Source organism: Sphaerodactylus townsendi, linkage group LG04 (genome assembly GCF_021028975.2).
Source record: "Sphaerodactylus townsendi isolate TG3544 linkage group LG04, MPM_Stown_v2.3, whole genome shotgun sequence".
NCBI lineage: Eukaryota > Metazoa > Chordata > Lepidosauria > Squamata > Sphaerodactylidae > Sphaerodactylus > Sphaerodactylus townsendi.
The window spans coordinates 6,185,030-6,210,064 of NC_059428.1; the positions used below are offsets into that span (position 1 = coordinate 6,185,030).

Below are 25,035 nucleotides of genomic sequence, written 5' to 3' on the forward strand. Positions count from 1 at the left end.
GAACAGGGACCCCAGTGAGGTGCAATGCCATGGGGACCCCCCGCCGGGGACCCCTCCCCTCCAAAGCCATCATCTTCTCTATGGGAACTGGGCTCTGCCATTTGGAGATCAGCTGTAATTCCGGGAGATCTCCAGGCCCCACCGGGAGTTTGGCAACTCCAAGTTATGGTTCGCGCGGGGCAGCCGGATCTCTGCACGGACCCCCACCTACTCCCCTTGAAATCTGCAGCCTGCTTCCTTAGGGGGTGACTGAACTTTACCAAGGGAGTCGTAGCCATTGCCACAAGCGGGGCTTACTCGCGAGTAAAGGGGGAAAAACCTGCTCCCCAGCGTTACGGGAGAAGCAGGAAAACGCGGAAGCGCGCCACCTCCACCTTTTCCCCAGGCTCCGAATCAATGAACGGACCCAGCGCCCCTCCCGAGGGTCCATTGAGCGCATGCGCGCACGGACCCCGCCCCCTGGCCTTAAGCCCCGCCTCAGACCCTTTAGGGGCGGGGCTTGGAGAAGCAAAGTGCTGAAAAAGGGTCAGAGGGAGCGCGGGTTGCATTCAGCCGAGCTGGACCAGCCCAGGTGAGCGCCAGGTGAGCAGAGATGCCGGGAGGGGCTTGGCCGGACCCCCCTGGCTCACTGAGGCTCTTGGGGGCTGCAGGATCTCCCGGGATCCAGCTGCAACGGGGCTGTGGGAGCCGGATCCAGCTGTTTCGGAGCCGGGGATCTCTTGGCGAGCCCGGGTGCGCGCATGCATGCGCAAAGGGGAGCTCCTGGAGAGGGTGGGGGCCAACGGGGGGGGCCCCAGATCTTTCGCTGTGGGTGCTTTCCAAAAGGGTAGTGCCCAGTCCGGATTTGAAAGCCCGGTGACCACAAACCTTCTTCCTTCCTCCCTGGTGGCTGCTCCGTTTCTGCTCCGGCTGGCATCTGGGGAGGTTGCAATCTTGGGGGCTTTTTTTTGGGGGGGGGGGGGTCCCCGCCCACCCCCCCCCCCCCCCACCCCCCCCCCCCCCCACCCCCCCCCCCCCCCACCCCCCCCCCCCCCCACCCCCCCCCCCCCCCACCCCCCCCCCCCCCCACCCCCCCCCCCCCCCACCCCCCCCCCCCCCCACCCCCCCCCCCCCCCACCCCCCCCCCCCCCCACCCCCCCCCCCCCCCACCCCCCCCCCCCCCCACCCCCCCCCCCCCCCACCCCCCCCCCCCCCCACCCCCCCCCCCCCCCACCCCCCCCCCCCCCCACCCCCCCCCCCCCCCACCCCCCCCCCCCCCCACCCCCCCCCCCCCCCACCCCCCCCCCCCCCCACCCCCCCCCCCCCCCACCCCCCCCCCCCCCCACCCCCCCCCCCCCCCACCCCCCCCCCCCCCCACCCCCCCCCCCCCCCACCCCCCCCCCCCCCCACCCCCCCCCCCCCCCACCCCCCCCCCCCCCCACCCCCCCCCCCCCCCACCCCCCCCCCCCCCCACCCCCCCCCCCCCCCACCCCCCCCCCCCCCCACCCCCCCCCCCCCCCACCCCCCCCCCCCCCCACCCCCCCCCCCCCCCACCCCCCCCCCCCCCCACCCCCCCCCCCCCCCACCCCCCCCCCCCCCCACCCCCCCCCCCCCCCACCCCCCCCCCCCCCCACCCCCCCCCCCCCCCACCCCCCCCCCCCCCCACCCCCCCCCCCCCCCACCCCCCCCCCCCCCCACCCCCCCCCCCCCCCACCCCCCCCCCCCCCCACCCCCCCCCCCCCCCACCCCCCCCCCCCCCCACCCCCCCCCCCCCCCACCCCCCCCCCCCCCCACCCCCCCCCCCCCCCACCCCCCCCCCCCCCCACCCCCCCCCCCCCCCACCCCCCCCCCCCCCCACCCCCCCCCCCCCCCACCCCCCCCCCCCCCCACCCCCCCCCCCCCCCACCCCCCCCCCCCCCCACCCCCCCCCCCCCCCACCCCCCCCCCCCCCCACCCCCCCCCCCCCCCACCCCCCCCCCCCCCCACCCCCCCCCCCCCCCACCCCCCCCCCCCCCCACCCCCCCCCCCCCCCACCCCCCCCCCCCCCCACCCCCCCCCCCCCCCACCCCCCCCCCCCCCCACCCCCCCCCCCCCCCACCCCCCCCCCCCCCCACCCCCCCCCCCCCCCACCCCCCCCCCCCCCCACCCCCCCCCCCCCCCACCCCCCCCCCCCCCCACCCCCCCCCCCCCCCACCCCCCCCCCCCCCCACCCCCCCCCCCCCCCACCCCCCCCCCCCCCCACCCCCCCCCCCCCCCACCCCCCCCCCCCCCCACCCCCCCCCCCCCCCACCCCCCCCCCCCCCCACCCCCCCCCCCCCCCACCCCCCCCCCCCCCCACCCCCCCCCCCCCCCACCCCCCCCCCCCCCCACCCCCCCCCCCCCCCACCCCCCCCCCCCCCCACCCCCCCCCCCCCCCACCCCCCCCCCCCCCCACCCCCCCCCCCCCCCACCCCCCCCCCCCCCCACCCCCCCCCCCCCCCACCCCCCCCCCCCCCCACCCCCCCCCCCCCCCACCCCCCCCCCCCCCCACCCCCCCCCCCCCCCACCCCCCCCCCCCCCCACCCCCCCCCCCCCCCACCCCCCCCCCCCCCCACCCCCCCCCCCCCCCACCCCCCCCCCCCCCCACCCCCCCCCCCCCCCACCCCCCCCCCCCCCCACCCCCCCCCCCCCCCACCCCCCCCCCCCCCCACCCCCCCCCCCCCCCACCCCCCCCCCCCCCCACCCCCCCCCCCCCCCACCCCCCCCCCCCCCCACCCCCCCCCCCCCCCACCCCCCCCCCCCCCCACCCCCCCCCCCCCCCACCCCCCCCCCCCCCCACCCCCCCCCCCCCCCACCCCCCCCCCCCCCCACCCCCCCCCCCCCCCACCCCCCCCCCCCCCCACCCCCCCCCCCCCCCACCCCCCCCCCCCCCCACCCCCCCCCCCCCCCACCCCCCCCCCCCCCCACCCCCCCCCCCCCCCACCCCCCCCCCCCCCCACCCCCCCCCCCCCCCACCCCCCCCCCCCCCCACCCCCCCCCCCCCCCACCCCCCCCCCCCCCCACCCCCCCCCCCCCCCACCCCCCCCCCCCCCCACCCCCCCCCCCCCCCACCCCCCCCCCCCCCCACCCCCCCCCCCCCCCACCCCCCCCCCCCCCCACCCCCCCCCCCCCCCACCCCCCCCCCCCCCCACCCCCCCCCCCCCCCACCCCCCCCCCCCCCCACCCCCCCCCCCCCCCACCCCCCCCCCCCCCCACCCCCCCCCCCCCCCACCCCCCCCCCCCCCCACCCCCCCCCCCCCCCACCCCCCCCCCCCCCCACCCCCCCCCCCCCCCACCCCCCCCCCCCCCCACCCCCCCCCCCCCCCACCCCCCCCCCCCCCCACCCCCCCCCCCCCCCACCCCCCCCCCCCCCCACCCCCCCCCCCCCCCACCCCCCCCCCCCCCCACCCCCCCCCCCCCCCACCCCCCCCCCCCCCCACCCCCCCCCCCCCCCACCCCCCCCCCCCCCCACCCCCCCCCCCCCCCACCCCCCCCCCCCCCCACCCCCCCCCCCCCCCACCCCCCCCCCCCCCCACCCCCCCCCCCCCCCACCCCCCCCCCCCCCCACCCCCCCCCCCCCCCACCCCCCCCCCCCCCCACCCCCCCCCCCCCCCACCCCCCCCCCCCCCCACCCCCCCCCCCCCCCACCCCCCCCCCCCCCCACCCCCCCCCCCCCCCACCCCCCCCCCCCCCCACCCCCCCCCCCCCCCACCCCCCCCCCCCCCCACCCCCCCCCCCCCCCACCCCCCCCCCCCCCCACCCCCCCCCCCCCCCACCCCCCCCCCCCCCCACCCCCCCCCCCCCCCACCCCCCCCCCCCCCCACCCCCCCCCCCCCCCACCCCCCCCCCCCCCCACCCCCCCCCCCCCCCACCCCCCCCCCCCCCCACCCCCCCCCCCCCCCACCCCCCCCCCCCCCCACCCCCCCCCCCCCCCACCCCCCCCCCCCCCCACCCCCCCCCCCCCCCACCCCCCCCCCCCCCCACCCCCCCCCCCCCCCACCCCCCCCCCCCCCCACCCCCCCCCCCCCCCACCCCCCCCCCCCCCCACCCCCCCCCCCCCCCACCCCCCCCCCCCCCCACCCCCCCCCCCCCCCACCCCCCCCCCCCCCCACCCCCCCCCCCCCCCACCCCCCCCCCCCCCCACCCCCCCCCCCCCCCACCCCCCCCCCCCCCCACCCCCCCCCCCCCCCACCCCCCCCCCCCCCCACCCCCCCCCCCCCCCACCCCCCCCCCCCCCCACCCCCCCCCCCCCCCACCCCCCCCCCCCCCCACCCCCCCCCCCCCCCACCCCCCCCCCCCCCCACCCCCCCCCCCCCCCACCCCCCCCCCCCCCCACCCCCCCCCCCCCCCACCCCCCCCCCCCCCCACCCCCCCCCCCCCCCACCCCCCCCCCCCCCCACCCCCCCCCCCCCCCACCCCCCCCCCCCCCCACCCCCCCCCCCCCCCACCCCCCCCCCCCCCCACCCCCCCCCCCCCCCACCCCCCCCCCCCCCCACCCCCCCCCCCCCCCACCCCCCCCCCCCCCCACCCCCCCCCCCCCCCACCCCCCCCCCCCCCCACCCCCCCCCCCCCCCACCCCCCCCCCCCCCCACCCCCCCCCCCCCCCACCCCCCCCCCCCCCCACCCCCCCCCCCCCCCACCCCCCCCCCCCCCCACCCCCCCCCCCCCCCACCCCCCCCCCCCCCCACCCCCCCCCCCCCCCACCCCCCCCCCCCCCCACCCCCCCCCCCCCCCACCCCCCCCCCCCCCCACCCCCCCCCCCCCCCACCCCCCCCCCCCCCCACCCCCCCCCCCCCCCACCCCCCCCCCCCCCCACCCCCCCCCCCCCCCACCCCCCCCCCCCCCCACCCCCCCCCCCCCCCACCCCCCCCCCCCCCCACCCCCCCCCCCCCCCACCCCCCCCCCCCCCCACCCCCCCCCCCCCCCACCCCCCCCCCCCCCCACCCCCCCCCCCCCCCACCCCCCCCCCCCCCCACCCCCCCCCCCCCCCACCCCCCCCCCCCCCCACCCCCCCCCCCCCCCACCCCCCCCCCCCCCCACCCCCCCCCCCCCCCACCCCCCCCCCCCCCCACCCCCCCCCCCCCCCACCCCCCCCCCCCCCCACCCCCCCCCCCCCCCACCCCCCCCCCCCCCCACCCCCCCCCCCCCCCACCCCCCCCCCCCCCCACCCCCCCCCCCCCCCACCCCCCCCCCCCCCCACCCCCCCCCCCCCCCACCCCCCCCCCCCCCCACCCCCCCCCCCCCCCACCCCCCCCCCCCCCCACCCCCCCCCCCCCCCACCCCCCCCCCCCCCCACCCCCCCCCCCCCCCACCCCCCCCCCCCCCCACCCCCCCCCCCCCCCACCCCCCCCCCCCCCCACCCCCCCCCCCCCCCACCCCCCCCCCCCCCCACCCCCCCCCCCCCCCACCCCCCCCCCCCCCCACCCCCCCCCCCCCCCACCCCCCCCCCCCCCCACCCCCCCCCCCCCCCACCCCCCCCCCCCCCCACCCCCCCCCCCCCCCACCCCCCCCCCCCCCCACCCCCCCCCCCCCCCACCCCCCCCCCCCCCCACCCCCCCCCCCCCCCACCCCCCCCCCCCCCCACCCCCCCCCCCCCCCACCCCCCCCCCCCCCCACCCCCCCCCCCCCCCACCCCCCCCCCCCCCCACCCCCCCCCCCCCCCACCCCCCCCCCCCCCCACCCCCCCCCCCCCCCACCCCCCCCCCCCCCCACCCCCCCCCCCCCCCACCCCCCCCCCCCCCCACCCCCCCCCCCCCCCACCCCCCCCCCCCCCCACCCCCCCCCCCCCCCACCCCCCCCCCCCCCCACCCCCCCCCCCCCCCACCCCCCCCCCCCCCCACCCCCCCCCCCCCCCACCCCCCCCCCCCCCCACCCCCCCCCCCCCCCACCCCCCCCCCCCCCCACCCCCCCCCCCCCCCACCCCCCCCCCCCCCCACCCCCCCCCCCCCCCACCCCCCCCCCCCCCCACCCCCCCCCCCCCCCACCCCCCCCCCCCCCCACCCCCCCCCCCCCCCACCCCCCCCCCCCCCCACCCCCCCCCCCCCCCACCCCCCCCCCCCCCCACCCCCCCCCCCCCCCACCCCCCCCCCCCCCCACCCCCCCCCCCCCCCACCCCCCCCCCCCCCCACCCCCCCCCCCCCCCACCCCCCCCCCCCCCCACCCCCCCCCCCCCCCACCCCCCCCCCCCCCCACCCCCCCCCCCCCCCACCCCCCCCCCCCCCCACCCCCCCCCCCCCCCACCCCCCCCCCCCCCCACCCCCCCCCCCCCCCACCCCCCCCCCCCCCCACCCCCCCCCCCCCCCACCCCCCCCCCCCCCCACCCCCCCCCCCCCCCACCCCCCCCCCCCCCCACCCCCCCCCCCCCCCACCCCCCCCCCCCCCCACCCCCCCCCCCCCCCACCCCCCCCCCCCCCCACCCCCCCCCCCCCCCACCCCCCCCCCCCCCCACCCCCCCCCCCCCCCACCCCCCCCCCCCCCCACCCCCCCCCCCCCCCACCCCCCCCCCCCCCCACCCCCCCCCCCCCCCACCCCCCCCCCCCCCCACCCCCCCCCCCCCCCACCCCCCCCCCCCCCCACCCCCCCCCCCCCCCACCCCCCCCCCCCCCCACCCCCCCCCCCCCCCACCCCCCCCCCCCCCCACCCCCCCCCCCCCCCACCCCCCCCCCCCCCCACCCCCCCCCCCCCCCACCCCCCCCCCCCCCCACCCCCCCCCCCCCCCACCCCCCCCCCCCCCCACCCCCCCCCCCCCCCACCCCCCCCCCCCCCCACCCCCCCCCCCCCCCACCCCCCCCCCCCCCCACCCCCCCCCCCCCCCACCCCCCCCCCCCCCCACCCCCCCCCCCCCCCACCCCCCCCCCCCCCCACCCCCCCCCCCCCCCACCCCCCCCCCCCCCCACCCCCCCCCCCCCCCACCCCCCCCCCCCCCCACCCCCCCCCCCCCCCACCCCCCCCCCCCCCCACCCCCCCCCCCCCCCACCCCCCCCCCCCCCCACCCCCCCCCCCCCCCACCCCCCCCCCCCCCCACCCCCCCCCCCCCCCACCCCCCCCCCCCCCCACCCCCCCCCCCCCCCACCCCCCCCCCCCCCCACCCCCCCCCCCCCCCACCCCCCCCCCCCCCCACCCCCCCCCCCCCCCACCCCCCCCCCCCCCCACCCCCCCCCCCCCCCACCCCCCCCCCCCCCCACCCCCCCCCCCCCCCACCCCCCCCCCCCCCCACCCCCCCCCCCCCCCACCCCCCCCCCCCCCCACCCCCCCCCCCCCCCACCCCCCCCCCCCCCCACCCCCCCCCCCCCCCACCCCCCCCCCCCCCCACCCCCCCCCCCCCCCACCCCCCCCCCCCCCCACCCCCCCCCCCCCCCACCCCCCCCCCCCCCCACCCCCCCCCCCCCCCACCCCCCCCCCCCCCCACCCCCCCCCCCCCCCACCCCCCCCCCCCCCCACCCCCCCCCCCCCCCACCCCCCCCCCCCCCCACCCCCCCCCCCCCCCACCCCCCCCCCCCCCCACCCCCCCCCCCCCCCACCCCCCCCCCCCCCCACCCCCCCCCCCCCCCACCCCCCCCCCCCCCCACCCCCCCCCCCCCCCACCCCCCCCCCCCCCCACCCCCCCCCCCCCCCACCCCCCCCCCCCCCCACCCCCCCCCCCCCCCACCCCCCCCCCCCCCCACCCCCCCCCCCCCCCACCCCCCCCCCCCCCCACCCCCCCCCCCCCCCACCCCCCCCCCCCCCCACCCCCCCCCCCCCCCACCCCCCCCCCCCCCCACCCCCCCCCCCCCCCACCCCCCCCCCCCCCCACCCCCCCCCCCCCCCACCCCCCCCCCCCCCCACCCCCCCCCCCCCCCACCCCCCCCCCCCCCCACCCCCCCCCCCCCCCACCCCCCCCCCCCCCCACCCCCCCCCCCCCCCACCCCCCCCCCCCCCCACCCCCCCCCCCCCCCACCCCCCCCCCCCCCCACCCCCCCCCCCCCCCACCCCCCCCCCCCCCCACCCCCCCCCCCCCCCACCCCCCCCCCCCCCCACCCCCCCCCCCCCCCACCCCCCCCCCCCCCCACCCCCCCCCCCCCCCACCCCCCCCCCCCCCCACCCCCCCCCCCCCCCACCCCCCCCCCCCCCCACCCCCCCCCCCCCCCACCCCCCCCCCCCCCCACCCCCCCCCCCCCCCACCCCCCCCCCCCCCCACCCCCCCCCCCCCCCACCCCCCCCCCCCCCCACCCCCCCCCCCCCCCACCCCCCCCCCCCCCCACCCCCCCCCCCCCCCACCCCCCCCCCCCCCCACCCCCCCCCCCCCCCACCCCCCCCCCCCCCCACCCCCCCCCCCCCCCACCCCCCCCCCCCCCCACCCCCCCCCCCCCCCACCCCCCCCCCCCCCCACCCCCCCCCCCCCCCACCCCCCCCCCCCCCCACCCCCCCCCCCCCCCACCCCCCCCCCCCCCCACCCCCCCCCCCCCCCACCCCCCCCCCCCCCCACCCCCCCCCCCCCCCACCCCCCCCCCCCCCCACCCCCCCCCCCCCCCACCCCCCCCCCCCCCCACCCCCCCCCCCCCCCACCCCCCCCCCCCCCCACCCCCCCCCCCCCCCACCCCCCCCCCCCCCCACCCCCCCCCCCCCCCACCCCCCCCCCCCCCCACCCCCCCCCCCCCCCACCCCCCCCCCCCCCCACCCCCCCCCCCCCCCACCCCCCCCCCCCCCCACCCCCCCCCCCCCCCACCCCCCCCCCCCCCCACCCCCCCCCCCCCCCACCCCCCCCCCCCCCCACCCCCCCCCCCCCCCACCCCCCCCCCCCCCCACCCCCCCCCCCCCCCACCCCCCCCCCCCCCCACCCCCCCCCCCCCCCACCCCCCCCCCCCCCCACCCCCCCCCCCCCCCACCCCCCCCCCCCCCCACCCCCCCCCCCCCCCACCCCCCCCCCCCCCCACCCCCCCCCCCCCCCACCCCCCCCCCCCCCCACCCCCCCCCCCCCCCACCCCCCCCCCCCCCCACCCCCCCCCCCCCCCACCCCCCCCCCCCCCCACCCCCCCCCCCCCCCACCCCCCCCCCCCCCCACCCCCCCCCCCCCCCACCCCCCCCCCCCCCCACCCCCCCCCCCCCCCACCCCCCCCCCCCCCCACCCCCCCCCCCCCCCACCCCCCCCCCCCCCCACCCCCCCCCCCCCCCACCCCCCCCCCCCCCCACCCCCCCCCCCCCCCACCCCCCCCCCCCCCCACCCCCCCCCCCCCCCACCCCCCCCCCCCCCCACCCCCCCCCCCCCCCACCCCCCCCCCCCCCCACCCCCCCCCCCCCCCACCCCCCCCCCCCCCCACCCCCCCCCCCCCCCACCCCCCCCCCCCCCCACCCCCCCCCCCCCCCACCCCCCCCCCCCCCCACCCCCCCCCCCCCCCACCCCCCCCCCCCCCCACCCCCCCCCCCCCCCACCCCCCCCCCCCCCCACCCCCCCCCCCCCCCACCCCCCCCCCCCCCCACCCCCCCCCCCCCCCACCCCCCCCCCCCCCCACCCCCCCCCCCCCCCACCCCCCCCCCCCCCCACCCCCCCCCCCCCCCACCCCCCCCCCCCCCCACCCCCCCCCCCCCCCACCCCCCCCCCCCCCCACCCCCCCCCCCCCCCACCCCCCCCCCCCCCCACCCCCCCCCCCCCCCACCCCCCCCCCCCCCCACCCCCCCCCCCCCCCACCCCCCCCCCCCCCCACCCCCCCCCCCCCCCACCCCCCCCCCCCCCCACCCCCCCCCCCCCCCACCCCCCCCCCCCCCCACCCCCCCCCCCCCCCACCCCCCCCCCCCCCCACCCCCCCCCCCCCCCACCCCCCCCCCCCCCCACCCCCCCCCCCCCCCACCCCCCCCCCCCCCCACCCCCCCCCCCCCCCACCCCCCCCCCCCCCCACCCCCCCCCCCCCCCACCCCCCCCCCCCCCCACCCCCCCCCCCCCCCACCCCCCCCCCCCCCCACCCCCCCCCCCCCCCACCCCCCCCCCCCCCCACCCCCCCCCCCCCCCACCCCCCCCCCCCCCCACCCCCCCCCCCCCCCACCCCCCCCCCCCCCCACCCCCCCCCCCCCCCACCCCCCCCCCCCCCCACCCCCCCCCCCCCCCACCCCCCCCCCCCCCCACCCCCCCCCCCCCCCACCCCCCCCCCCCCCCACCCCCCCCCCCCCCCACCCCCCCCCCCCCCCACCCCCCCCCCCCCCCACCCCCCCCCCCCCCCACCCCCCCCCCCCCCCACCCCCCCCCCCCCCCACCCCCCCCCCCCCCCACCCCCCCCCCCCCCCACCCCCCCCCCCCCCCACCCCCCCCCCCCCCCACCCCCCCCCCCCCCCACCCCCCCCCCCCCCCACCCCCCCCCCCCCCCACCCCCCCCCCCCCCCACCCCCCCCCCCCCCCACCCCCCCCCCCCCCCACCCCCCCCCCCCCCCACCCCCCCCCCCCCCCACCCCCCCCCCCCCCCACCCCCCCCCCCCCCCACCCCCCCCCCCCCCCACCCCCCCCCCCCCCCACCCCCCCCCCCCCCCACCCCCCCCCCCCCCCACCCCCCCCCCCCCCCACCCCCCCCCCCCCCCACCCCCCCCCCCCCCCACCCCCCCCCCCCCCCACCCCCCCCCCCCCCCACCCCCCCCCCCCCCCACCCCCCCCCCCCCCCACCCCCCCCCCCCCCCACCCCCCCCCCCCCCCACCCCCCCCCCCCCCCACCCCCCCCCCCCCCCACCCCCCCCCCCCCCCACCCCCCCCCCCCCCCACCCCCCCCCCCCCCCACCCCCCCCCCCCCCCACCCCCCCCCCCCCCCACCCCCCCCCCCCCCCACCCCCCCCCCCCCCCACCCCCCCCCCCCCCCACCCCCCCCCCCCCCCACCCCCCCCCCCCCCCACCCCCCCCCCCCCCCACCCCCCCCCCCCCCCACCCCCCCCCCCCCCCACCCCCCCCCCCCCCCACCCCCCCCCCCCCCCACCCCCCCCCCCCCCCACCCCCCCCCCCCCCCACCCCCCCCCCCCCCCACCCCCCCCCCCCCCCACCCCCCCCCCCCCCCACCCCCCCCCCCCCCCACCCCCCCCCCCCCCCACCCCCCCCCCCCCCCACCCCCCCCCCCCCCCACCCCCCCCCCCCCCCACCCCCCCCCCCCCCCACCCCCCCCCCCCCCCACCCCCCCCCCCCCCCACCCCCCCCCCCCCCCACCCCCCCCCCCCCCCACCCCCCCCCCCCCCCACCCCCCCCCCCCCCCACCCCCCCCCCCCCCCACCCCCCCCCCCCCCCACCCCCCCCCCCCCCCACCCCCCCCCCCCCCCACCCCCCCCCCCCCCCACCCCCCCCCCCCCCCACCCCCCCCCCCCCCCACCCCCCCCCCCCCCCACCCCCCCCCCCCCCCACCCCCCCCCCCCCCCACCCCCCCCCCCCCCCACCCCCCCCCCCCCCCACCCCCCCCCCCCCCCACCCCCCCCCCCCCCCACCCCCCCCCCCCCCCACCCCCCCCCCCCCCCACCCCCCCCCCCCCCCACCCCCCCCCCCCCCCACCCCCCCCCCCCCCCACCCCCCCCCCCCCCCACCCCCCCCCCCCCCCACCCCCCCCCCCCCCCACCCCCCCCCCCCCCCACCCCCCCCCCCCCCCACCCCCCCCCCCCCCCACCCCCCCCCCCCCCCACCCCCCCCCCCCCCCACCCCCCCCCCCCCCCACCCCCCCCCCCCCCCACCCCCCCCCCCCCCCACCCCCCCCCCCCCCCACCCCCCCCCCCCCCCACCCCCCCCCCCCCCCACCCCCCCCCCCCCCCACCCCCCCCCCCCCCCACCCCCCCCCCCCCCCACCCCCCCCCCCCCCCACCCCCCCCCCCCCCCACCCCCCCCCCCCCCCACCCCCCCCCCCCCCCACCCCCCCCCCCCCCCACCCCCCCCCCCCCCCACCCCCCCCCCCCCCCACCCCCCCCCCCCCCCACCCCCCCCCCCCCCCACCCCCCCCCCCCCCCACCCCCCCCCCCCCCCACCCCCCCCCCCCCCCACCCCCCCCCCCCCCCACCCCCCCCCCCCCCCACCCCCCCCCCCCCCCACCCCCCCCCCCCCCCACCCCCCCCCCCCCCCACCCCCCCCCCCCCCCACCCCCCCCCCCCCCCACCCCCCCCCCCCCCCACCCCCCCCCCCCCCCACCCCCCCCCCCCCCCACCCCCCCCCCCCCCCACCCCCCCCCCCCCCCACCCCCCCCCCCCCCCACCCCCCCCCCCCCCCACCCCCCCCCCCCCCCACCCCCCCCCCCCCCCACCCCCCCCCCCCCCCACCCCCCCCCCCCCCCACCCCCCCCCCCCCCCACCCCCCCCCCCCCCCACCCCCCCCCCCCCCCACCCCCCCCCCCCCCCACCCCCCCCCCCCCCCACCCCCCCCCCCCCCCACCCCCCCCCCCCCCCACCCCCCCCCCCCCCCACCCCCCCCCCCCCCCACCCCCCCCCCCCCCCACCCCCCCCCCCCCCCACCCCCCCCCCCCCCCACCCCCCCCCCCCCCCACCCCCCCCCCCCCCCACCCCCCCCCCCCCCCACCCCCCCCCCCCCCCACCCCCCCCCCCCCCCACCCCCCCCCCCCCCCACCCCCCCCCCCCCCCACCCCCCCCCCCCCCCACCCCCCCCCCCCCCCACCCCCCCCCCCCCCCACCCCCCCCCCCCCCCACCCCCCCCCCCCCCCACCCCCCCCCCCCCCCACCCCCCCCCCCCCCCACCCCCCCCCCCCCCCACCCCCCCCCCCCCCCACCCCCCCCCCCCCCCACCCCCCCCCCCCCCCACCCCCCCCCCCCCCCACCCCCCCCCCCCCCCACCCCCCCCCCCCCCCACCCCCCCCCCCCCCCACCCCCCCCCCCCCCCACCCCCCCCCCCCCCCACCCCCCCCCCCCCCCACCCCCCCCCCCCCCCACCCCCCCCCCCCCCCACCCCCCCCCCCCCCCACCCCCCCCCCCCCCCACCCCCCCCCCCCCCCACCCCCCCCCCCCCCCACCCCCCCCCCCCCCCACCCCCCCCCCCCCCCACCCCCCCCCCCCCCCACCCCCCCCCCCCCCCACCCCCCCCCCCCCCCACCCCCCCCCCCCCCCACCCCCCCCCCCCCCCACCCCCCCCCCCCCCCACCCCCCCCCCCCCCCACCCCCCCCCCCCCCCACCCCCCCCCCCCCCCACCCCCCCCCCCCCCCACCCCCCCCCCCCCCCACCCCCCCCCCCCCCCACCCCCCCCCCCCCCCACCCCCCCCCCCCCCCACCCCCCCCCCCCCCCACCCCCCCCCCCCCCCACCCCCCCCCCCCCCCACCCCCCCCCCCCCCCACCCCCCCCCCCCCCCACCCCCCCCCCCCCCCACCCCCCCCCCCCCCCACCCCCCCCCCCCCCCACCCCCCCCCCCCCCCACCCCCCCCCCCCCCCACCCCCCCCCCCCCCCACCCCCCCCCCCCCCCACCCCCCCCCCCCCCCACCCCCCCCCCCCCCCACCCCCCCCCCCCCCCACCCCCCCCCCCCCCCACCCCCCCCCCCCCCCACCCCCCCCCCCCCCCACCCCCCCCCCCCCCCACCCCCCCCCCCCCCCACCCCCCCCCCCCCCCACCCCCCCCCCCCCCCACCCCCCCCCCCCCCCACCCCCCCCCCCCCCCACCCCCCCCCCCCCCCACCCCCCCCCCCCCCCACCCCCCCCCCCCCCCACCCCCCCCCCCCCCCACCCCCCCCCCCCCCCACCCCCCCCCCCCCCCACCCCCCCCCCCCCCCACCCCCCCCCCCCCCCACCCCCCCCCCCCCCCACCCCCCCCCCCCCCCACCCCCCCCCCCCCCCACCCCCCCCCCCCCCCACCCCCCCCCCCCCCCACCCCCCCCCCCCCCCACCCCCCCCCCCCCCCACCCCCCCCCCCCCCCACCCCCCCCCCCCCCCACCCCCCCCCCCCCCCACCCCCCCCCCCCCCCACCCCCCCCCCCCCCCACCCCCCCCCCCCCCCACCCCCCCCCCCCCCCACCCCCCCCCCCCCCCACCCCCCCCCCCCCCCACCCCCCCCCCCCCCCACCCCCCCCCCCCCCCACCCCCCCCCCCCCCCACCCCCCCCCCCCCCCACCCCCCCCCCCCCCCACCCCCCCCCCCCCCCACCCCCCCCCCCCCCCACCCCCCCCCCCCCCCACCCCCCCCCCCCCCCACCCCCCCCCCCCCCCACCCCCCCCCCCCCCCACCCCCCCCCCCCCCCACCCCCCCCCCCCCCCACCCCCCCCCCCCCCCACCCCCCCCCCCCCCCACCCCCCCCCCCCCCCACCCCCCCCCCCCCCCACCCCCCCCCCCCCCCACCCCCCCCCCCCCCCACCCCCCCCCCCCCCCACCCCCCCCCCCCCCCACCCCCCCCCCCCCCCACCCCCCCCCCCCCCCACCCCCCCCCCCCCCCACCCCCCCCCCCCCCCACCCCCCCCCCCCCCCACCCCCCCCCCCCCCCACCCCCCCCCCCCCCCACCCCCCCCCCCCCCCACCCCCCCCCCCCCCCACCCCCCCCCCCCCCCACCCCCCCCCCCCCCCACCCCCCCCCCCCCCCACCCCCCCCCCCCCCCACCCCCCCCCCCCCCCACCCCCCCCCCCCCCCACCCCCCCCCCCCCCCACCCCCCCCCCCCCCCACCCCCCCCCCCCCCCACCCCCCCCCCCCCCCACCCCCCCCCCCCCCCACCCCCCCCCCCCCCCACCCCCCCCCCCCCCCACCCCCCCCCCCCCCCACCCCCCCCCCCCCCCACCCCCCCCCCCCCCCACCCCCCCCCCCCCCCACCCCCCCCCCCCCCCACCCCCCCCCCCCCCCACCCCCCCCCCCCCCCACCCCCCCCCCCCCCCACCCCCCCCCCCCCCCACCCCCCCCCCCCCCCACCCCCCCCCCCCCCCACCCCCCCCCCCCCCCACCCCCCCCCCCCCCCACCCCCCCCCCCCCCCACCCCCCCCCCCCCCCACCCCCCCCCCCCCCCACCCCCCCCCCCCCCCACCCCCCCCCCCCCCCACCCCCCCCCCCCCCCACCCCCCCCCCCCCCCACCCCCCCCCCCCCCCACCCCCCCCCCCCCCCACCCCCCCCCCCCCCCACCCCCCCCCCCCCCCACCCCCCCCCCCCCCCACCCCCCCCCCCCCCCACCCCCCCCCCCCCCCACCCCCCCCCCCCCCCACCCCCCCCCCCCCCCACCCCCCCCCCCCCCCACCCCCCCCCCCCCCCACCCCCCCCCCCCCCCACCCCCCCCCCCCCCCACCCCCCCCCCCCCCCACCCCCCCCCCCCCCCACCCCCCCCCCCCCCCACCCCCCCCCCCCCCCACCCCCCCCCCCCCCCACCCCCCCCCCCCCCCACCCCCCCCCCCCCCCACCCCCCCCCCCCCCCACCCCCCCCCCCCCCCACCCCCCCCCCCCCCCACCCCCCCCCCCCCCCACCCCCCCCCCCCCCCACCCCCCCCCCCCCCCACCCCCCCCCCCCCCCACCCCCCCCCCCCCCCACCCCCCCCCCCCCCCACCCCCCCCCCCCCCCACCCCCCCCCCCCCCCACCCCCCCCCCCCCCCACCCCCCCCCCCCCCCACCCCCCCCCCCCCCCACCCCCCCCCCCCCCCACCCCCCCCCCCCCCCACCCCCCCCCCCCCCCACCCCCCCCCCCCCCCACCCCCCCCCCCCCCCACCCCCCCCCCCCCCCACCCCCCCCCCCCCCCACCCCCCCCCCCCCCCACCCCCCCCCCCCCCCACCCCCCCCCCCCCCCACCCCCCCCCCCCCCCACCCCCCCCCCCCCCCACCCCCCCCCCCCCCCACCCCCCCCCCCCCCCACCCCCCCCCCCCCCCACCCCCCCCCCCCCCCACCCCCCCCCCCCCCCACCCCCCCCCCCCCCCACCCCCCCCCCCCCCCACCCCCCCCCCCCCCCGCCCCCCCCCCCCCCCACCCCCCGCCCCCCCCACCCCCCCGCCCCCCCCCCCCCAGCCCAGCCCCCACCCCGCCCCCCCCCCGCCGCCCCCCCCCCGCCGGCCCCCCCCCCCCCCACCCCCCACCCCCAGATTCAAGGAAATCAGATCCAAGTATGTGAATCTTACTCCTTTACATTTACCCCATCTCCCCGATTTAATTAGATTACACTACTTGTTGGACAATCCTGATCCTTCTCTCTGTATGATAGTGGCAGACTTTCTCCTGGAAATTACTAAACGCCAGTAGATTTCCTTCGACCTAACGTTTATTTCCTGCATTGTATATGCTTTTTAATCCGTTTTTTATGATTGTTGTACTGTTGTCTATGCCAATAAAGGCTTGCTATGCTATAATTCAGTGGACTGTCAGAAGCCATGCTGGGCTTAAGCCCAACCGGGCCCCACTCAGTTTCTAAAAATGCTTGGTGTGTGCCAGGAAAGGTTTTGGTGGGCACTGTGGTCTAGATATTTACACAGTTCTTTTAAAACTGAAATCAATAACTTCTGCATCGAATGCAAAGCTCATTTGTCTGTGCTTCTTTGAAATAATCCCTGGGCTTTGCAGGAAGAGTGTAGATTTTGAGTGCCAGCATTTTAAACACGACCTCCCAGGTCATATACAATATTATTTTTCTGACAAATTATTTTTCTGTGTGTGTTAGTATGCCTGAGTCTTGTGACACCGGAAAAACCAGTCCCAGAGACTGACAAATCCCGGCAACCGCTGCGTTTAGGAATGTCACTGAAGTGCCTAGTTCGGATTTTCGCAAAACAACTGTAGTTAAAAATTAAAATCGGGTTTAGCGTTACGTACGGAGCTTTTAAAAATCTGCTTTGTGTTCCTTTTGGCGCACGTTCAGCAGCTGAGATGCCTCAGCTATTACCTTCTGAGCTCCTTCGCCAGCGTGTTCTCTGTTTGGAAACAGGGTGATGTCGGTTTGCTCAGCAAAATTTATTGATCTGGAACCACACCTGGAGCTTTGCAACATTTCTCACGATCAGGTGGGGAGAGTACGCCTTGACTCACCGTTTGGTTGTATTGTCTTGCGCTTTAAAAGGGGAGGGGACCGTGCTGAGCGATCCTCTCTCTATATACTCAGTTTCGCCTCCTTTGTGGACATATTTGACTAGAAGGAGGGATTTGTCTTGGAGGTTGTAACCGCCCAGAGGAACAAAAGCCATTTGACTTATTTCTAACCAGGAGGCACAAAAACACTGCTGTTATTGGGAGGGTGGGAGTGGGAGGCGCTAATAATGTTTAATTTTAGGACGGGTTGCCGAAAAATAGCCTGAGGATTGCCTTTTGAGCAATCCAGGTTTGCTTCACTTCTCAAAAAGTTCCAAGCGCTGCTCTTAAGCATTTAAGAACATAAGAACTAGTCTGCTGGATCAGACCAGAGTCCATCTAGTCCAGCTGTCTGCTACTCGCAATGGCCCACCAGCTGCCTTTGGGAGCTCACGTGCAGGATGTGAACGCAGTGGCCTTCTGCAGCTGCTGCTGCTCCCGAGCACCTGGTCTGCTAAGGCATTTGCAATCTAAGAGGATCAAGATTGGTAGCCATAGATTGACTTCTCCTCCATAAATCTGTCCAAGCCCTTTTTAAAGCTATCCAGGTTAGTGGCCATCACCACCTCCTGTGGCAGCATATTCCAAACACCAATCACACGTTGTGTGAAGAAGTGTTTCCTTTTATTAGTCCTAAATCTTCCCCCCAGCATTTCTGAGCATGCTATAAAAAAACCCTTCATCGTTGGAACCAACCGGCTGTTGTGGGTTTTCCAGACGGTGTGGGCATGGTCTGATAGTTTTTGCTCCCAATGTCTTGCCCGTATCTATGACTGGCATCTTCTGTGGCTGGCATCTCACCCTGATGTACCTCTGAAGATGCGAGTCCACCAGACCATGGCCATGCAGCCTGGAAAGTCCACAACAGCCCCTTTAAAAGGTTCCTTTAAAAAGCCCTTCATCTACCCAAGGGGGTGCGATCAATCCAGCAGGTGCCCTAAGAAACTAATTTTCCCTTGATCATGTGCAGAATGCCTTTGAGTGGTTCTCGCTTTGTGACTATCTGGGTTGGGGGAAATGGAGACACAAGGCTGTAAGATCGAACAGCTTAACCCAGGGGTCAGCAACCCGCGGCTCCGGAGCCGCATGCAGCTCTTTTGTCCTTGTACTGCGGCTCTGCAGCAGCAGCACCAACGACAGCAAGTTGCACTTGGGATGCGGGCGAAAGTTATGTGCCTCGCTTCCTTCCTTCCTTCCTTCCCTTCCTTCCTTCCTTCCTTCCTTCCTTCTTTCCTTCCTTCCTTCTTCCTTCCTTCCTTCCTTTCCTTCCTTCCTTCCTTCCTTCCTTCCTTCCTTCCTTCCTTCCTTCCTTCCTTCCTTCCTTCCTTCCTTCCTTCCTTCCTTCCTTCCTTCCTTCCTTCCTTCCTTCCTTCCTTCCTTCGGCGTCCTTTCCCCTCCTTCCCTCATCTGGCCCCTGGGAAGGAGAGGAAAGGATGCCGGAGGGAGGGAGGAAGGGAGGAAGGGGCGGGGAAAGAGGCGTGCTCGCCGTGCCCCAAGTGCAACTTGTTGTCGTTGGTGTCGCCATCGCTGTGTATCCCGTCTGCTTAGCTGAAGGCAGGGCTTGGGGAGGCCGGGGGCGGGGCTTGGGGAGGCAGGGCCAAATGGCTCTTTGGGTTCTAAAGGTTGCCGACACCTGGCTTCACCTAATCTTATCAGAACTCAGAAGTTGAGTGGTGGCAGGGAGAGCTAGTAATTGGATGGGAGGCCATCAAGAAACTCCAAGGTTGCCAGGCGGGGACCAAACCAAGGTTGCCAGGCGGGGACCAAACCACCTATTTGTCTCTTGCCCTGAAAGCTCATGAAGTAGAATTTGAAAGGTGGAGTCTTAGTAGACCACACACTGAACATCAGTCAGCAGTGTGATACGGCAGCCAAGAAAGCCAATGCGATTCTGGGCTGTATCAATAGGAGTATAGCATCTAGATTGAGGGATGTAATTGTACCTCTCTAGACCTCACCTGGAATATTGTGTACAGTTCTGGCCACTGCAATTCAAAAAGGATATTGACTGGCGTTTCAAACTAGGAGGTGGAAGACCCGAATTCGAATCCATTCTTTGCCGTAGAACCCTGCTGGGTTACTATGGCTCCGTTGCCCAACCTTATCTACCTTACAGGGGGGTTGTTAGGATAAACTCAGATGTGTGTTGTAGGTCACATCAGACCTTAATTGATTGGCACAGTGATTTGGGGAGGTTGTGTTGTAAACCACTTTGGGAAGGGGTCTTGGGGAGCAAATCAAATACAGTGGAACCTCAGTTTTCGCCGGTAATCCGTCTGGCGACACCCGGAGAAAACTGAAACCGTCGAAAACCGAAGCTACTCCATAAACAGAGTAGCAAATTTATGCAAAAAACGTAAATTTACGTAAATGGCGTAGAAAATTTACGCAAACGGCGTAGCCGAAAACAGAGGTGCCCGGTGAAAACCGAGGCAAAAAACCAGTCGGGGGTGACCGGTGAAAATTGAAATGGACGAAAACCGAAGGCTCCGATTACCGAGGTTCCACTGTACATTGATGGGCATAGCTCTGTCCTCGAATCCAGGATTTTTAGGATCGAGTGTTGGCAACCCTCAGTTATATTGCCTGTAATCGTAGCCGAAACTAAACAAAGGACCAACTTGAGGGGGCGGAAGGTCTGATCTGTTTTGATGCTTCTTGAGGGCTGGTGTGTTGATGATGCGACCGAATTTCAATCTTTTCCTTCAGTTATTGCAGGATGAACTGTGCCATGCAGCTAGACTCTTACACTCCAATCCTATGCAGAGTTATTCCGGTCCAACCCCATAGAAATTGATGGACTTAGACTGGAGCTACTGTCTTTAGGATTGCAAAGATAGCGGTGGAATGGTTTCTTAGATGGTGAAGTGGGAGGCACATTATTTTGAGAAGCGCATTCCTAACTGTTTTCCTTTGGTAAGCTCTTTCTGTTTGGCTCTTAAAACGCTCTGGTGGGAAATACCTTTTGGCCAAAGTTTCCGAGTTTCCAGTTATGAAATCCGTATTCCCTGACGCCCTGTCATTGGAGATCTGTTAAAAGCTTCCAAGCAGTTTTCCATTGTCCTTATTCAATTTGTTTGTGCTCTAAGAGCCCTGGCAGATTGGCTCCACCCCCTATTATTTCCTTGAACTTCTGGGAAAGCAGCGGGGTGCCCACCCATTCGGATTTCCTACAACGAAAACATAGAAAAATATTGCAATCCATTGTATTGTCGAAGGCTTTCACGGCCGGATTCAATTGGTTGTGGTGGGTTTTCCGGGCTGTGTAGCCGTGGTCTGGTGGATCTTGTTCCGCATAGGATCCAGCAGGTTCTGACAGGTTCCCAAGAGTAGGTTACTAATTATTTGTGTGTGCCAAGAGGGGGTTACTAATTGGTGATTTTGCCATGTGATTTTTGCCTTAATTACGCCCCTCCTCTCAGCAGTAGCACGCAGAGCTTGAAGCAGTCCAGCAGGAGGTGCACCGGCATGCGTGGCAGCCTGCGCCTGCGTGCATTCGTTTCCCGCCCAAGGACCGGCGCAGCGGCTGCGTCCTTGCCACAGCCCCGCTCCCGGAATGCCCGACCACGCCCATGTCATGCCCCGCCCAGCCCCATTGGCGCTACGCCACAGTTTGAATCCCACCACCATGGGAACCTGTGACTAAAATTTTTGGATCCCGCCACTGGCTGTGTGGCCATGGTCTGGTGGATCTTGTTCCTATTCGGAACAAGATCCACCAGACCACGGCCACACAGCCCGGAAAACCCACCACAACCAATTGCAATTCGTGCTTTTCTCTCTCTCAAATCCATGAATGCTAGATCTGGAAGTACAATAAGCATCTTCCGGTTTGAGAACGGAAGGTCAGTGAAAATGGTGTGTTTATTTCAAGTGGAACATGAATTGCTGCAATGCTTTGCAGGGTTTGTAGGTTGGAGACCTTGGGCTTTATCACCGTGCCTTCAAATAATGTATTTTTTCCCTTCCTCTTCTCCTAATCCTCTGTGTATATACGTGTGTGTGCTTAGGTACTGAACATCTAGGCTGCTTTTATTTGCTTTTATTTTACTTCACGGATAGCCTGCCTTTCTATCTGAGACTCGAGGCAGGTTATAAAATATCGAAAGCTGTGCGGCCAGGCTGACACGGAGCCCACGGAGAAGGAGGCCACGGACCTTTTTCCTGGTGCCCTACAAGTGTTTTTAGAAAGTAACTTTTTGCCCAGCAAGGCTTCTGAGTGGCCACTGGAAGTTTGAGGGGCGGAACAGATTGCTAAAAACATCACGTTGGCAGCAGCTGCTACCACAACACTGTGTGGCTGAGGGCAAGCGATAGTAGCCATTTTGTAGCTAGCTCTGCCTTCTGGGGTAGCCATTTTGTGGATAGCTCCGCCTTCTGAGGAAGTCATTTTGTAGATAGCGTCGCCTTCTGAAGCAGCCATTTTGTGGATAGCTCCGCCTTCTGAGGAAGTCATTTTGTAGATAGCGTCGCCTTCTGAAGCAGCCATTTTGTGGATAGCTCTGCCTTCTGGAGTAGCCATTTGGTAGATAGCGGCGCCTTCTGGAGCAGCCATTTTGTAGCTAGCTCTGCCTTTTGGAGCAGCCATTTTGCGGATAGCTCTGCCTTTTGGAGTAGCCATTTTGTGGATAGCTCTGCCTTCTGTAGTAGCCATTTTGTAGAGAGTGCCACCTTCTGGAGAAGTCATTTTGTGGATAGCTCCGCCTTCTGAGGAAGTCATTTTGTAGATAGCGTCGCCTTCTGAAGCAGCCATTTTGTGGATAGCTCCGCCTTCTGAGGAAGTCATTTTGTAGATAGCGTCGCCTTCTGAAGCAGCCATTTTGTGGATAGCTCTGCCTTCTGGAGTCGCCATTTTGTAGATAGTGCCGCCTTCTGGAGCAGCCCTTTTGTGGCAGCCATTTTGTGCTTGCACCCATCATGCTGTGCCAGTATTCCAAAGGTGCCCACAGGCTCAAACAGGTTAGGGATGCCTGCAAGTGAACCCTGCAGTAGAAAAGCACGTAAACTTTGCTTTGTGTTATTCTGGTTGGTTGTAATAAAAAAGTGAACAATTTATTTTTTGGCATTTGCCAAAATAGCTACAATTCCCCTGACGTTTGTGAGCTTGATAAGCCCTCTCTAGGGGGCAGATTCAGCCCCCAGGCCGCATGTTTGACACCCCTGGCATAGAGCATCCCTGAAAAGTGATCATCCACAGCTGCTTGAAGACTGCCAGAGAGGGGGTCCTTTCCATCTCCATAGGCTGCCAATTCTACTGCTGAACTACATTATGATGGCATAAATTTTTCCCTAAAATCTAGCCAGGGCCTTTGCACCCGCAATTTGTCCCCATGATTATGAGTTCTCCCTCTGCTGCCAACAAGAACCCTGCCTTCCTGGAAACATCATCTTTTCAAACCCTTAAAGAGAAATCATGTAGATGCTGGAGGTGGTGCTTTAAAAATCAGCGGCGTACCTAGGCAAACTGGAGCCCTGGGCAAAACCTGAGTTTGATCCCCCCCCCCTTCCCATGGGCGGCCACCCTCCCCCACCATGACCAAACAATGATTTTTTCCACCAGGTCGTTTCAAAGTCACCATCACATTATAGAACATGCCCCAACTCACAAATCTGAACACAGCAATGGGCCATGCCACATAGCATAAATATTTTTTAAAACAATTTCAAAATGCTTTCAAAATGTTTTATTACTGCTATGGAAACATTTTATGGTGTTGTATCCAGTCCCCCCAATTGGGGGAAACAGCATCACTTTCAATGTTGTTCAAACTGGGGACCCCAGATTCTCCCTTTAAGGTGAATTTAAAAGGTGAATCTGGGCTCCCTAGTTTAAACAAGTGATGCTGGAATCCACCCCCAAATAGCATTATTTTCAATGGTGTTTAAACTAGGGGGCCCAGATTCTCCTTTTAAATCCACCTTAAAGGGAGAATCTGGGGTCCCCAGTTTAAACAACATTGAAAGTGATGATGTTTTGGAGTGGATTATCCCCCATCCTGAAACAGCATCACTTTCAATGTTTAAACTGGGGACCCCAGATTCTCCCTTTAAATCCATGCCGAAGGGGGTAGATTTAATAATAATAGTAACCTTTATTAGGCATTGAGAGAATAAAAGAAAGAAAACAAGCATTGGCAAGAAGGGGGTGGCTTTAAACGGAAAATCTGGAGAAATTTAGGGGGTGCCTGCTGTCAGGGGTGAAATTATTAAGATAGCAGCACCAAAATTTCAGAGTATCTTTGGGAGACCCTACTGATGATGCCACCCAGGTTTGGTGAAGTTTGGTTCAGGGGGTCCAAAGTTATGGACCCTCAAAGGTGTAGCCCCCATCTCCTATTAGCTCCCATTGGAAAAAATGGGGGATGGGTGCACCCCCTTTGGGAGTCCATAACTTTGGACTCCCTAAACCAAAACTCACCAAACCTGGGTGATATCATCAGGAGAGTCTCCCAAAATATCCCTGAAAGTTTGGTGTTGCTAGCCCAAAAACTGCGCCCTCTGCAGGCCAAAAACGGAAAAACACTGAAAATACAAAAAATCCCACAAACGAACCTGCATTTTTGGCGCCCCCCACAAGGGGGCACCCTGGGCAACTGCCCACTTTGCCCAATGGGAGGAACGCCTCTGTTAAAAATATAGGGAATGATTATCTAGTAGCTTAGAAAATGGACTTTTGGTTGCTCAGTTAGGGCTGCGTGCCTTTCAGTTGCCAAATCTGGCGTCGAGCTGATAATCACGAGCATCTTAGTTTTCTTCTCTTTTTTTAAAAAAGCAAGTGCCGTGGCAGTATATATATCCTTGCTTATCTATGGCAGTGATTGGTGGAGTGCAATGGATCCTGTGAAGCTGTTTTAGATCGAGTCAGGAAAGGAACAGGTTTGGTCGATGTCAGGTGGGTAGCTTTAAGCGGGAGGGACAGTCAGAAAGCGGCAACCGGAAGATCATAATTGGCAACTCCTGCAATTGCAATTGAACTGCAGCCTGTAGGGATGAGTTCCTGTGGAGACAATAACTGTGTTGGAGGGGGGACTTTTACAACATTATATACCAGTGATGGCGAACCTTTTCGAGACCGAGTGCCCAAATTGCAACCCAAAACCCACTTCTTTATCGCAAAGTGCCAGCATGACAATTTAACCTGAATTCTGAGGTTTCCGTTTAGAAAGGTTGGCTCCGAGGCATGTGTTACTCGGGAGTAAGCTTGGTGGTAGTCGGTGGCTTTGCTTTGAAGCAACTGTGCATCTCTTCCAATGGGTGAATCACGACCCTAGGAGGGTTTACTCAGAAGCAAGCCCCATTACCAGCAACCGAGCTTACTCCCAGGTAAAGGATCACGCTTTAGTTCTTCGCATGAAAATCAGCGAGGTTTGACAGCGTTTATCAGGGTTGCCTATGCTGCTTCCCCAAAACTAGGTCTTAGGTTTAATGCTAATAATCGAGCCCAGTGGCCCAGGCCAACCTAGTGGCCCAGGCCAACCTAGATGTGGGGGGGCGGGGGACTCTGTTTGCACGTGCCCACAGAGAGGGCTCTGAGTGCCACCTCTGGCACCCGTGCCATAGGATCGCCACCACTGTTATACACCATCCTCTCCAGGATCCAGCCCCCAAAACTTCAGGAATTTTTCTAACCCAGAGCTTACGGCATCCCTAGTACTGGTAAGATCCCAGGATTTCCCTTCTAATCTGGAGGAACTGGGTTTGATTCCCAGCTCTGCCGCCTGAGCTGTGGAGGCTTATCTGGGGAATTCAGGTTAGCCTGTACACTCCCACACACGCCAGCTGGGTGACCTTGGGCTAGTCACAGCTTCTCGGAGCTCTCTCAGCCCCAGCTGCCTCACAGGGTGTTTGTTGTGAGGGGGGGAGGGCAAGGAGAGTCTCCTGCAGGAGAGAAAGGAGGGATATAAATCCTAACTCCTCCTACTACTCCTCCTCCTCTTCCTCCTCCTCCTCCTCTTCTTCCTCTTCCTCTTCCTCTTCCTCTTCTTCTTCCTGCCCTTGAACAGACTTGCACCCTTTTTTTGCAAGAGCAGTTGGCAAACCGGTGTTTCCATCAAGCCTTTTAGTGCAGAATGAGAAATTGGCAATCTTCTGGCT

General features: G+C 76.0%; 1 protein-coding gene across 1 annotated transcript in view; it reads left to right on the forward strand.

Moving 5' to 3' along the window:
• The first annotated feature begins 497 nt into the window (after window positions 1–497).
• Window positions 498–25,035, forward strand: part of CAPN5 (calpain 5) — a 105,896-nt gene continuing 81,358 nt past the window's right edge. The window contains exon 1 of the mRNA XM_048495428.1: window positions 498–571. The gene's annotated coding sequence lies outside the window, so the exon portion shown is untranslated. The remainder of the gene's footprint in view (window positions 572–25,035) is intronic.